Source organism: Pinus tabuliformis, chromosome 4_2, assembly GCF_031772625.1.
Source record: "Pinus tabuliformis cultivar Carrire ecotype Pingquan chromosome 4_2, CPIR1, whole genome shotgun sequence".
NCBI classification, from domain to species: Eukaryota; Viridiplantae; Streptophyta; class Pinopsida; order Pinales; family Pinaceae; genus Pinus; species Pinus tabuliformis.
The window spans coordinates 798,555,716-798,568,423 of NC_142304.1; positions in this window are offsets into that span (position 1 = coordinate 798,555,716).

Here is a 12,708-nt window from a genome sequence, read left to right on the forward strand (position 1 = left end):
TTGGCTAAGCCCCAGATCATCTTAAGGATCACTTTATTACATGATCAACAAGAGGGATGATCTAATGTCTCTTCTATATTGGTAGTTGAAAGTCATATTTTAAGCCAGCGGAGATAGAGAGAAGGTAATTAGGCCTAGTTTAACCAGTCAAAACCACCATGTCAACGGAAAAGGAACTGTTCTAAGTTCCCGACCGGGTGTCTCCCTTATAATTTTGTAAGGAGATATTTTTGAGCCTTCAAAAAACCCCATCCCAGAGGATCAACCTGGCTGCCATATGTTCTTATAGGTTTTCCTTCGATGAAAATCTCAACACAAGAGAGTTATGCACATGTAATCTCGGATCAGCAAGTGAGTATGCATGGTGAGTGTTGGGTTGTATATGTGTCATTATTATTTTACTACAAAGGGAAAGGAAAGTGAACCTCTAGGAGAGAGGTAATAGTACACCCTAGTAGACACACACACACACATAAGATATCCATCTAACATCCAGCGGAATATTCCACAAATATGTGACGGTCATTAAAACCAATATAAACAAGAAATGTCTATTTAACATCCATCGTAATAGTCCACAAGGATGCGATAGTTATAGCAACCATTACAACACATTCTCAATTAGATAAGCACTGAAATAACCGAAATAGTTCAACTAATTTAGTATAGGTGAAAGCAAACGTGAATCATTAATATTCACAGAACAGTCTTACAAATATTCGCAATCCATGCACTAAAATGTGTCAACCATCAGGCTTCAAGTATTAAGTAAAAGTCACAAGACACATGTATACAGCAAACACCACTAGCCCCAATAGTGGAACATTGGAGCCACTCCTTGCTCCCCAAAAGAACTAGCTTGTCTCTCTAATGCCTTGTTGGAGAAGCCAAAGTGAAAAGTCATTTTCTCATACAATGAGGATGTATATTTAACTAAGAGGTGATGCTTCACCTTCTATATTACTCTTTGACTACCCTCATGATTGTTTGACTTCCCATGACTTTTCGACTTTACATGACTCTTCATATTCTATATGTGTCCTTTGTACTTCCACTTTACAATACATTTTGAGTAAGAATTTACATGGTCCACAATAATGATGTGGCATATGAAAACTCATGACATGACATGACATGACACTACTGACATAGATTGTTTGATGACATGGAAATTTCAAGCCATTGTTGCTGCTCCTTGGTATATATCTTCAATAAGATATGTGTCTAATGCTTCATATTCATGAGAGATATGCTTTGTTCTTCATATCTACCCTCCACAAGATTCTGAATCAAATGGAGTCTTCATGAGGGTTGAGCACTGAAATTGCACAATGCATAGTCCTAGGAGGAAAGAACTGTGCATTAGAGAGTTTCAGGAGGCAAGGTTATAGCTTGAGGGCTAGGACTAAGCAGTTTAGGAAGGCTGAATGAGGTTAAGTTGCTGGGAATTTTTCGAAAATTGGCTAAGTGTGGGATTAGTGAACCTTATGTGAACACTGATAGGACTTGACTATGATCACACAATTAGACACTTGATGACACAACATAGATCATTTGGAACACATGAACACATACTTCCCTTAGTGTGATAACCTTTATGACAGCTTACAACAAGTGCAACACTAAATATACACTTTGCGACAACAAAGATGACACTTGTGCGACATGTGAAAATAGCAACAAGAAATGCCAAAAATAGAATTGCTATAGATAGCATTTCAGGATATATTCCAATTTTAATTTGTCCTTGAATTAAAATTCGAATTTAGTCTCACTAGATGTTTGAAAAATAATTAGTTAATTCATCTTGAGTTAATTAATTGGAGAAATTCAAACATGAAGTCTTTGTGAAGACATGCACAATTATCCCTTTGATTGAGGAAGTTATCCCTTAATTAAGGACATAATGATAAGTTGTATTTGAGTTGTAATTAGTTAGCTCAGTTAACTGAGTTAAGTCCAGTTAAATTAGTTCCAAATAGTTTGAGGAACTAATTGTGAGTTCAACCATTCAATGCATGCATGCATGCAACTAGTGTACTCCATATAACTGAAGATTCTCTCATCAATAACTCATGCGTGCCTATTCTGAGAAAGACCGAGTTGAGATTAAAGATAGGGACATTTTACTATCAGTTGGAGGAATTTTCCTATAAAGGAAACTCATCCATGCATAGGGAACAAGGTTCCTTGAGGATTTCACAGTTTTACAAGGTGTGAGATCAGTGTGAGTGATCAGTGTTACACTTGGTAACAACTGGATCACCCAGGAGAAACTACGCAAGGAAATAGGAGGCTTGGAGGGCAAAGGAGAAGGTTTGTGAGAAGCCTTGTTTTCCTGTGAGCATCCAGGAGGGATTGTACTAAGAGATGGATAGCTTGAGAGATAAAGCTTTATGTAATCCTGAGATATTTCCACTTGTATGATAATACAGATAGCGGGGTTTTTAGCTAAGGCTTTCCCCAGAGTATTCTTCTGTGTTTCATGTGTGATTGTTTCTTCTTCTCTGTTATATGTGTTCTGTTTGATCTTGCTTGAATCGATTAAGCTTCCGCAAGTTTGATTGTAGAAGTAGATTAAGTATTTTGTTTTAGTACATTTCATAATCAGATTAATCTACAGTGAGAATTTCTACATGGTATCACAGCAAAGGTGATCAAAGCGGAGAACAGTATACAAAGAAGGGAGAAGTTCGAAGTTTGAAGTTCTTGATTGCAAGTGCAAAATCGATTTCTTGTCACATCTCAAAGTTCACCAATGGCGTTCAATGGCTTGAGACTCGAGTATGCCCTAAATGGCAGCTTGAATTACATAGCATGGAAGGATCGCATGGAAGCGGTATTAGAGGACAATGGTTTGAAGGAATTCATTGATCAAGAAGTCCCCAAGGCAGCAGTAGTTAATGCCCAAGAATTGGCGGAATGGAAGAAATGTGTGGCGAGAGCGAGGAGGATTCTTCTGGAGGGAGTTCGAGACCATATTGTCTCAAGTCTCCATGGGAAGGAGACTCCGTTTTCAATGTGGAAGACATTGAAGGACCTATATCAGAACAGCAGTGACCAGAGGAAGCTGGCGCTGAAGGACAAGCTTCGGAAAATCAAGTGTGAAAAGGGCGACACAATTTCTACATATCTGAACAAGCTCACCACCTGCAGAGATGAGCTTGGAAGTGTAGGAATCACGACAACCGATGATGATATGGTGAGTCTTTCTCTCCTCGGTCTTCCTAAGAGCTAGCATAGCTACCAGGACTCAGTGAATGGAAGAGAGAAGCTGCCGGGTTGGGAACAATTGTGGTCGGATCTGATGCAGGAGAAGATCAAGAGGAGCACCAGAGATGGTTCTTCATCTAAGCATGATGATGAAGAAAATCTAGCCTTAGAAAGTAAGGCGAGGAAAAGGAAATGGAAGGCTTCCCATTCCAAATTGAGTTCTTCCCATGGTGGGAAGAAGATTGACAAATCTAAAGTGAGATGCTTTAATTGTCATGAGGTGGGCCAGTATGCAACTAATTGTCCATTGAAGAAATCCAAGAAGGGATCCTCGGAAGGATGAGAAGGTGAGGCACTGGCCTCACAGTTCGAATTGGATTTTACCTTCATCGCATGCATGGTTTCATCGATGGTGGGTTGTGTTTGGTACCTGGACAGTGGAGCCTCATTCTGCATGATCGGAGATAAGAGTTTATTCGGTACCTTGGAGGAGAAAGACCTCTAGATGCGCATAGATATGGCCGATGATGGAAAGTATCATGTCTCAGGTGAAGATACAGTTGCTTTTCAGAGGGAGCATGGAGCTTTTATCACCTTGACAGATGTGAAGTATGTGCCTAGACTGAAGAAGAACTTGGTATCGATCGTGATGTTGGAGGACAAAGGCTACGATGTTGTCTTCAGTAAGGGAAAGGTTTTCCTTAGACACATCACCACGGGACAGGTGAAACAGATCAGTTCACGGGTACAGAACCTGTATGCTCTTGAGGTTCAAGATGCATGCAAAGCCTTGAGGAGCAAGGCCAATATTAGAGACTTGGTGGTTGAGAGGGAGAGTAAATTACCTCTCAACATGTAGTCCCAGAAGAAGTCTCAGACAATTGTGGAGGAGCCACAATTGGAGATGCTGAGAGGAGACTGAGTGGAGGCATCCACTCATGCAGAGACCTCCAATAGGGGGGAATTTCGAGCCAAGTCAGCAGAGGGATCACATGCAGCCATACCTCCAGGTGTGAGGTGGGGCAATGTGAAGTGATAGTCCCAAGAAGGCTGAAATAGGGGTAGGATCCTTGAGGTACCCAGCCTCTTTGATTAGACCTTGCTATGGGAGCCCCGACGAGGAGTAGCAGGACTGACTGAGTGGGTAGAGACAGATGCAGATGGAGCGGCAGAGGGAGCTTCAGCATCAGAGGGTGTTTCTAGCCCAACAGGGAGGTCAGTTGGGAGATCAGTTACTTACTTCTCAGTAATTGAGTTGCAGTGCAGCAGTGGGCAGCACGATGCAACATGATGAGAGGAGGTGTAGTGCGGATGCAGTGCTGGGAGATAGGACCAGCAGCAACACGGATGCAGCAGGAGGAATCAGTGTGATTGATGCAGTCAGAGATCAAAGTGACAGAGGCTAGAGCAGTCAGATACTGAAGAGCACAGAGGTGCAGAGTTTTCAGTCGACAGAGGCAATAGCAATCAAAGACTTTGATGACAGAGGCATCATTTTGATTCAGGTTGGATATTTTTTGTTTCTAGAGTTGTTGGAGAAACAACACTTGAGAGAAGTGTTGCATGCAGAACATTCCAAAGGTTCAAGATCGGGATCGAGTTGAATTCTTTTCTTGTTGAGAGGGAGTGTTGAAAATAGCAACAAGAAATGCTAAAAATAGCATTGCTATAGATAGCATTTTAGGATATATTCCAATTTTAATTTGTCCTTGAATTAAAATTGAGAATTAAAATTCGAATTTAGTCTCACCAGCTATTTGAAAAATAATTAATTAATTCATCTTGAGTTAATTAGTTGGATAAATTCAAACATGAAGTCTTTGTGAAGACATGCAACAGTTATCCCTTTGATTGAGGAAGTTATCCCTTAATTAAGGAGATAAGGATGAGTTGTATTTGAGTTGTAATTATTTAGCTCAGTTAACTGAGTTAAGTCCAGTTAAATTAGTTCCAAATAGTTTGAGGAACTAATTGTGAGTTCAGTCATTTAATGCATGCATGCATGCAACTAGTGTACTCCAGATAACTGAAGATTCTCTCATCGATAACTCATGCATGTCTATTCTGAGAAAGACTTAGTTGAGTTTAAAGACAAAGACATTGGACATTCAGTTGGAGGAATTTTCCAATAAAGGAAACTCATCCATGCAGAAGGAACAAGGTTCCTTGAGGATCGCGTAGTTTTACAGGGTGTGAGATCAGTGTGAGTGATCAATGTTACACTTGGTAACAGCTGGATCACCCAGGAGAAACTACGCAAGGAAATAGGAGGCCTGGAGGGCAGAGGAGAAGGTTTGTGAGAATCCTTGTTTGCCTGTGAGCATCCAGGGGGGATTGTACTGAGAGCTGGATAGCTTGAGAGCTAAAGCTTTGTGTAATCCTGAGATATTTCCACTTGTATGATAATACAGATAGCGGGGTTTTTAGCTGAGGCTTTCCCCACAGTATTCTTCTGTGTTTCATGTGTGATTGTTTCTTCTTCTCTGTTATATGTGTTTTGTTTGATCTTTCTCAAATCAATTAAGCTTCTGCAAGTTTGATTGTAGAAGTAGATTAAGTATTTTTCTTTAGTACATTGCATAATAAGATTAATCTACAGTGAGAATTTCTACATGACAATGCGTGAAACTTTGGGAATGAGTACGAAACATGCCTACATGATAAGAACAACTCATTATCACAAATATTTCCCCTTGCAATAAACCAAAAATCCAGTTTACATGATGATCGGCAATTCCCACGCCAAAAGATGACACTTTCTGTATGAAAACAAAAGTGCGAACGACACTTGCGATATGTGAACAACGATAAAATCCACACATTCCAAGGTAAAGATAACATGAAAAAGACAATGGAAATCAAGTGAAATCAACAATCGTAAACATAAAAATAACACTTGCAATGGTAATAGTGCGCAAAAGCGACAGTTGGAGAAACTTACCAAAATAGAGGTACAATCACAAGCAAAGTGAAGAATTTTCGATGTCAGTGTGCACTAACTGCCAACATGGGTTGAACATTTGACGAGAATAGCCTTGATGGACAGTGATATGCTTGTTCAAGGTTCTGTAAAATAATGTTCTCATGAACTTGTTGCAGGCTGAACATGTGTGAGCAAGTGACTTCAACACTTCTAATCCAAGAAGGGAGCTCAAAAAGCATCAGCTAACTGAGAAGTGACTATGAAATGACAGATCTCAAGATCCACAGTAGGCTCCAAAATTTGAGTGTACGTAAACTTATTGAGGGTGTTTGTTGCTGCAACAACACCACATGATGGTGATGAAGAAAACTCTAGAAGAATTGATATTGTAACTCTAGTTAAGAGTTGAAGGAGTCAAACATAACCACTAGTAGGTTATCTAGTTGTGTTATAATCGGGCCACTAGGAAGAAAGGGGGTTCCATTTGTTGGAAATACATAGAGGGGTGAATTAGTATTTCACTTTTTCTTACAATATAGTATCAAAAGCGTTAACCAATAAAATTAAATCAAAGGAACATTATATATATAAAAATATCTATATATATATATATATATATATATATATATATATATATATATATATATAGATACACATACAACTGGAAGGGATACAACCAGGGGTTTAGATCCCATCGGCAAGAAGCGAAAACCTCCTTAAGGGAGCTACAACTTCCTTCCCTAGCACCATCCTATAGAATAAAAATAAAATAAAAACCTCTTAGGCTCTTGCACCACGGACAATGAACCAAATACAATAACACTGAAATCACTACTATTTAAATTTTTAGGTCTGCTAATATATGTTATAACTTTGACTTCAAATCTTCAATCTATACAAGTCCTTAAGAATATACATATCTCCATGTTGGCTTAGTGGGGCCTGACCCAGGTTCAGAAGTGATTTAGCCAAACAAATCTCGGTACTACTGGCCCTTTCGACAACAGTCTGCGGAGCGCGAACTGAGGTCTCACCCAAAGTAGTATGGGAGGGTGCTAGAACCAGGTTTCCACACCCTGGGGATATCTAATATGATGGGATTGGTACGCGGTCCACCCTTCATGCTCACTGTGCCACGTGCACTAGTGAGCACCTTGCGGCCTGCGATGCTTTCTTCGCGTAGTCCTATTCGTAGCGCGATCCGTGTTATTTACCCAAGTCTTTCTTAATTATGCACTGTTAGTTGATTTGTTATATTATTTTCATATATAAGTATTCTGAACCATACAAGCATTTACTCAATTGTGCACAATAAATAAACAAAATAAAAGTAATGCATAACAACAAAATAATGATTCAAGAATAGATGCACAGAATAAACTTCTCTTTATTAGCTTTCAGTCCCAATTACAGACTCGTCTCCACCCTGCGCACTTAGCTACAGAGCCTCTTCCTATCACTACAACCCCAGACACTTAGAATTCTACTCTAATCTTTAACCATTCCTTTGCTTCTTTCTCTCTCATTCGCTATCTTTACAACTTAGAGCCTCGCTCTATTTATACAATCCCATGGTCCGCAGACCATGGGTAGGCCAACACAACTTTACATTACATTACGATATTTTAGGGTGGACAACCCTATGACTCATCCTAGACTTCGCGCTCCGCGCCCGCATTTCATGGAGTCTTTACAATATACTTGACCAAAACTTGGGCTTTGAGCCCCAAAAACATGTTGTGGGGGATCCCATGCCCAACAGGCCCCCAACACAATCATCGTGACTCATCCCGAGTCACTCTGTTGGTGCAGCGATCTTGGCTCGGAGCCCTTCCAACTCTTCCTGCGTTGCACGAAGGTCCGCAATGCACTGATCTGCAATCTGCTGGATTTGCTCCACCCTTTTAGTCAAAGTTTCACTGTCAGGAGCAAATCCCTGTCTTAAGGCATGCATCACCTTCATCTGTGCGAGTTTTCCTTCGATGTCTGCAGTGATGAGGAAGGCCTCATCAATCCAAGGCTGGACACGTGCCTTAAGGACTGCCTCCTTCTACCACACAACATCCACTTGTTCCTTCAACGCGTTTTCCTACTGTAGCTTCACCAGCCGTTGGGTCAAGACAACTATCTGCGTCGTTCTGTGTGCATTGTCATACTGCACTTGAAGCTCCCACGCCTCCATTTCCAAGCACTATATGTTGGGGTCCTCCTGTAATGAAGTGAGGACCGCAAAGGATTCTTCCAACATAGTGGTGCAATTCTGTACTGCCTGTCCTATTTCCTCCAGCCCTTTTTGAATAGCACCAGCGCGTTGTTCCCTAACTTTCGAGGGCGTAGAGGACTGTGCCTTTAATCATAGCTCGGCAATCTGAAGGTTGAGGTCCAATTGTACCCTCATTGCTTCCTCCTTTGCCTCGCGGAATCCACTGGCTAATTTGTGGATTCGCACTCCAACTAGTAGGTCTGTCGCGATTTCTAGCTCTGGAACGCGGTGACATGCTTCCTCTACCATTTTCTCCAGCTGCTGATTCTGCATAAGCACTTCATCGCGTTGTAGACTAAGCTGCTTAATGTTGATTCTCTGTTTGTTGAGCATCTGTACTGCGTGTCCTTCCCTAGCTTGAAGTTCTGTTGTCGCTCCGTCCTACAGCTGATATAATGTATCCCGCGAAAGGGCAGCCAAGTTTAGGCCAAGTCCCTTGATCCTGCCCATCGCGGCTCTGTCCTCCGTGCTCTCCGCTGTTAGCTCCATCCGGCAGCACTATGGTGTTGGCCATTTTTTCACGCAGCAGCTTCTCCACTGCTGATGTACCTGCGGCATTGTAGGCGGCTACCATTCCTTCCTGTGGGGGCCACACCTAAAGTTCCTGCAGCTGCGCCCTGAGGGCCCCCAACACATTTTGTTGCTCTGTCATAGCTTCTTGGAGCGCTTCCCTGGTGACCTCGTGAACTGTGTCACCAATGTCGTAGAGGTCACCCTCTATCAATGTAATTGGTTCACTATCCAGTTTGGAAGCCTTGGTCTTCTTTTATGGGCCTGCTCTTTCTATACCGTGCGGCCGTTTCAGCTGTGTAGATGTTGTGCTTGGGTCCACGCCTTCTACTATGTCCTCTGCTCCTTGTCCTATGGTCAAGTCTGGCCTCCTTCCTCTCGCATCATGGTGGCCCCTGTTGCTTGTGATGCTGCTGCTTTTTCGACGGCCTTGCCTGCTCTACGGCTGCCTTCGCTGCCTCGCAAGTAGCCCTTACCTCCGCGGCCAACTACTCGTTGCACTTTTGTTGGGCCAGTTGGGTGATGCGCAACTTGGTGGCATCCTTCTACTTTTGTGCCGCTGTTCTTCTTCAGATTTATGACTCCATTCATATCGGTGGCCCAGTCTATTCCTAACAGCGTGGGATAGGGGTTACTGTCATCGACAATCTCTATTACTTCAAAATCTACCTGCGCGCTCGCACCCTCAATATCTACTGTTACCCCTTGCAATCTCCCCATGGGCAAAATCTTTTGTTGGTTCACCATTCATAATTGAATAGGGGACCATTGTAACGTGGGTTTGCCCATGCGTTCCCAGGTTTGCTTTGGTAATCCATTCGCATCTGAGCCCAGATATAGGATTACCTGATCCATTTCATACTCACCAATCTGCGCAATCAACCTCATTTCCCTTCCAGTGTGCAATGCATTCTTCCCCAGTTTCCAGACCACGTGCGGTTCTCCTGACCCCGCACATCTGGTGATCAATTCATGTACTCCCTTAACTGCTTTGTTGTCGTGCAGTAGTTTCATGCATGTCTCCAAAAGGTAGTGAGCATTGAAGGATCCATTCCTGGTTCTAGCTTATCCTTACTACCTGAAGTGGAGGCCTCTGTGAAGCTCTTCTTAGCTTCCATGAATGTCTCCTTTGCGCGTTCTAAGTCAAACTCGGGTTCCTTTGTAGGAGCCTTGCGAACCCACGTACTTTCTTCTGGCTGCTTCCCCTTATCATCTCTCGTGGTCATACCACTTCTGAGCATCATGTTTACATTCGAGTCTTCTTTGTGCGGCTCAGACCTCATCATTTGTATATTCTGAGTCGGAGGAGGCTGGAATACCCCTTTTTCACACATCCTTGTGATCAACGTAGGACAGTCTTCTGTCTCATGATCAAACTGAGCATAATACAAACATGATATCCTTGTTGGGTTGGTACAATCGCAGGCATAGTGCCCTGGCCCTCCGCAATTGTAACAAATTAGTTGTCCGTGACCCCTTCCTAGTCCCATTCCACCTCGTCCTCGACCGCGCCCCTGAAATCTAGCATGCGCCATCCCTACATTTGGGTCGAGGGCTCACGTTTTAGTCTGCATCCTATAGGCATGGGTTCGATCCATCATTAGTTCGTAACTGTGGCAAGTGCGTTCATCGTGGCCTACCAACCTGCAGAAATTACAAAATAATTGTTGGGATGTCTGCGTGTACTTCTGCAACAAATGACAATTATCCGTGGTGTGTTTCCCTCCTATCTGATAGATCGCGCACCATAAAGCAGGTGCCGCGCTCGGTCCTTCCTGTGCCTCTGGTCTCAACGGCATCGGCCCTCCTCCTGCTAAGTAGTTCACAAACACTGGACAGTGATCTTTGTCGTGGCCCTGGCCTTTGCATTTATGCACCATACTTCCTCGCGCACTTTTGGCCAAGGTGCCCTATCCTGTGCGCTTCTGGCCGAGGTGCCCTATCCTGTGGGCTTCTGGCCAAGGTGCGCGTGGATTTTTTGGGCTCCCAACCTAGGGTCTTGTATAGGGGTCTCATGTAATCTCATTGCCATTTCTAGTGCTTCAGCCTAGGTGGAAAGTTTCTATTGTGACAGTGTCATCCTCAAATGTAGTGTTAGAGATGATACAAACCATGCGCGATGTTGTCTATCCGTCAACGTCATATTGGCTTCGCGGATCGTACTCTTCACTCGTTGATCTAGATCCCAGGGAGTCTCACCCGGGAGCATCGCAATCTCTTTAAACTCGATGATTGGTTGTGTTTGTGACTTTGGCCTGTTAAATTCCCTATTCAACGCAGCCTGGATTTATACAATTCTTGAGTTTGGGTGGTCATTAGAATGCTTGATATACCATGTTAGAGCGCGATCCTGCAACGCACTTACCAGCGTGGCTTTCTTAATGTTGTCATCTGTGACCCCTTGTGCTTCCCATACTGCTCTTACCATGAACCAGAATTGGTTTGGATCTTCATTCCCTACTCCTCTGAATACTGGTAGTTTGATCGCGCTCGCCATACTGAATTGTGGGGGTGGCAGAGGTGGAGTGGGTGGAGATGGAGGTGAGGGGGGTGAAACGAGTGGCGGTGTGGGTGGAGGTGGTAAACACGGAATTCGTTGCCTTATCAAACTGACCGCGCTTCTCGGAGAAACCTTCGCGAGCTCTTCCTCGCTCTCCCGCGAGGGTGAAATTAAGGGACTGTTTTCTAATTCTTCACCACTTCCACTTTTGTAGATCTTCCTGCTCCGCGTAGTTCCAAACATTAATTTATTCGCATAACCCACTTTTCACACAATAGCATCTTAATCCAAGTGTTCAAAGATTTAATATACTTACCTCACGGTCCTTTGAGAAAATGTCGTTCTGCCTCACTGTAGCTCATGGTCGTGTCTACTGCAAACTCAGTGATAAATCCTCCTATTATCCGGTCGAGCCAATGGTCCACAACTCGCGCGATCTTATCTTTTGACGCTTCTAGTCTGCGCACTAATTCCAGAGTCCACACTATTAGTTTGTCAAGTCTACACCTTCCCTGGCTGTCTGCTAGCTTCACGATCCACTCATACAGCGCAGAAGGAAAGGATGCAAAGAAAATTTCTTGGATTTCCGTATATAAGTAGCACTCCAACCACTGTTCCTTAGATACTCACGGAGTTCTGTTTTCCTGTGTCACGAACTCGTGAATATTTTTGTCCAACCACTCTTCAATTTCCTTCTTTGTTGGGATCCAATGGCACGACATCAGACATCCCTTATGCAGATCCTAGTCTCGGCAACGGAACCCTTTGTTGGCTTCATGGGGCCTGACCCAGGTCCAAAAGTGATTTAGCCAAACAAATCCTGGTACTACTGGCCGTTTCGGCAACATTCCGTGGAGTGCGGACTAAGGTCTCACCCGAAGTAGTATGGGAGGGTGCTAGAACCAAGTTTCCGCACCCTGGGTATGTTTGATATGATGGGATTGGTACGCGGTCCACCCTTTGCGCTCACTATGCAACGCGCACCAGTGGGCACCTCGAGACCTACGATGCTTTCTTCGCGTAGTCCTATTCGCAGCACGATCCGTGTTATTTATCCAAGTCTTTCTTAATTATGCACTATTAGTTGATTTCTTAGATTATTTTCATATATAAGTATTCTGAACCATACAAGCATTTACTCAATTGCACACAGTAAATAAATAGAGTAAAAGTAATGCATAACAACAAAGTATAGATTCAAGAATAGATGCACAGAATAAACTTCTCTTTATTATTTTTCATTCCTAATTACAGACTCGTCTCTCCCCTGCGCACTTAGCTGCAGGGGTCCGCGCACTC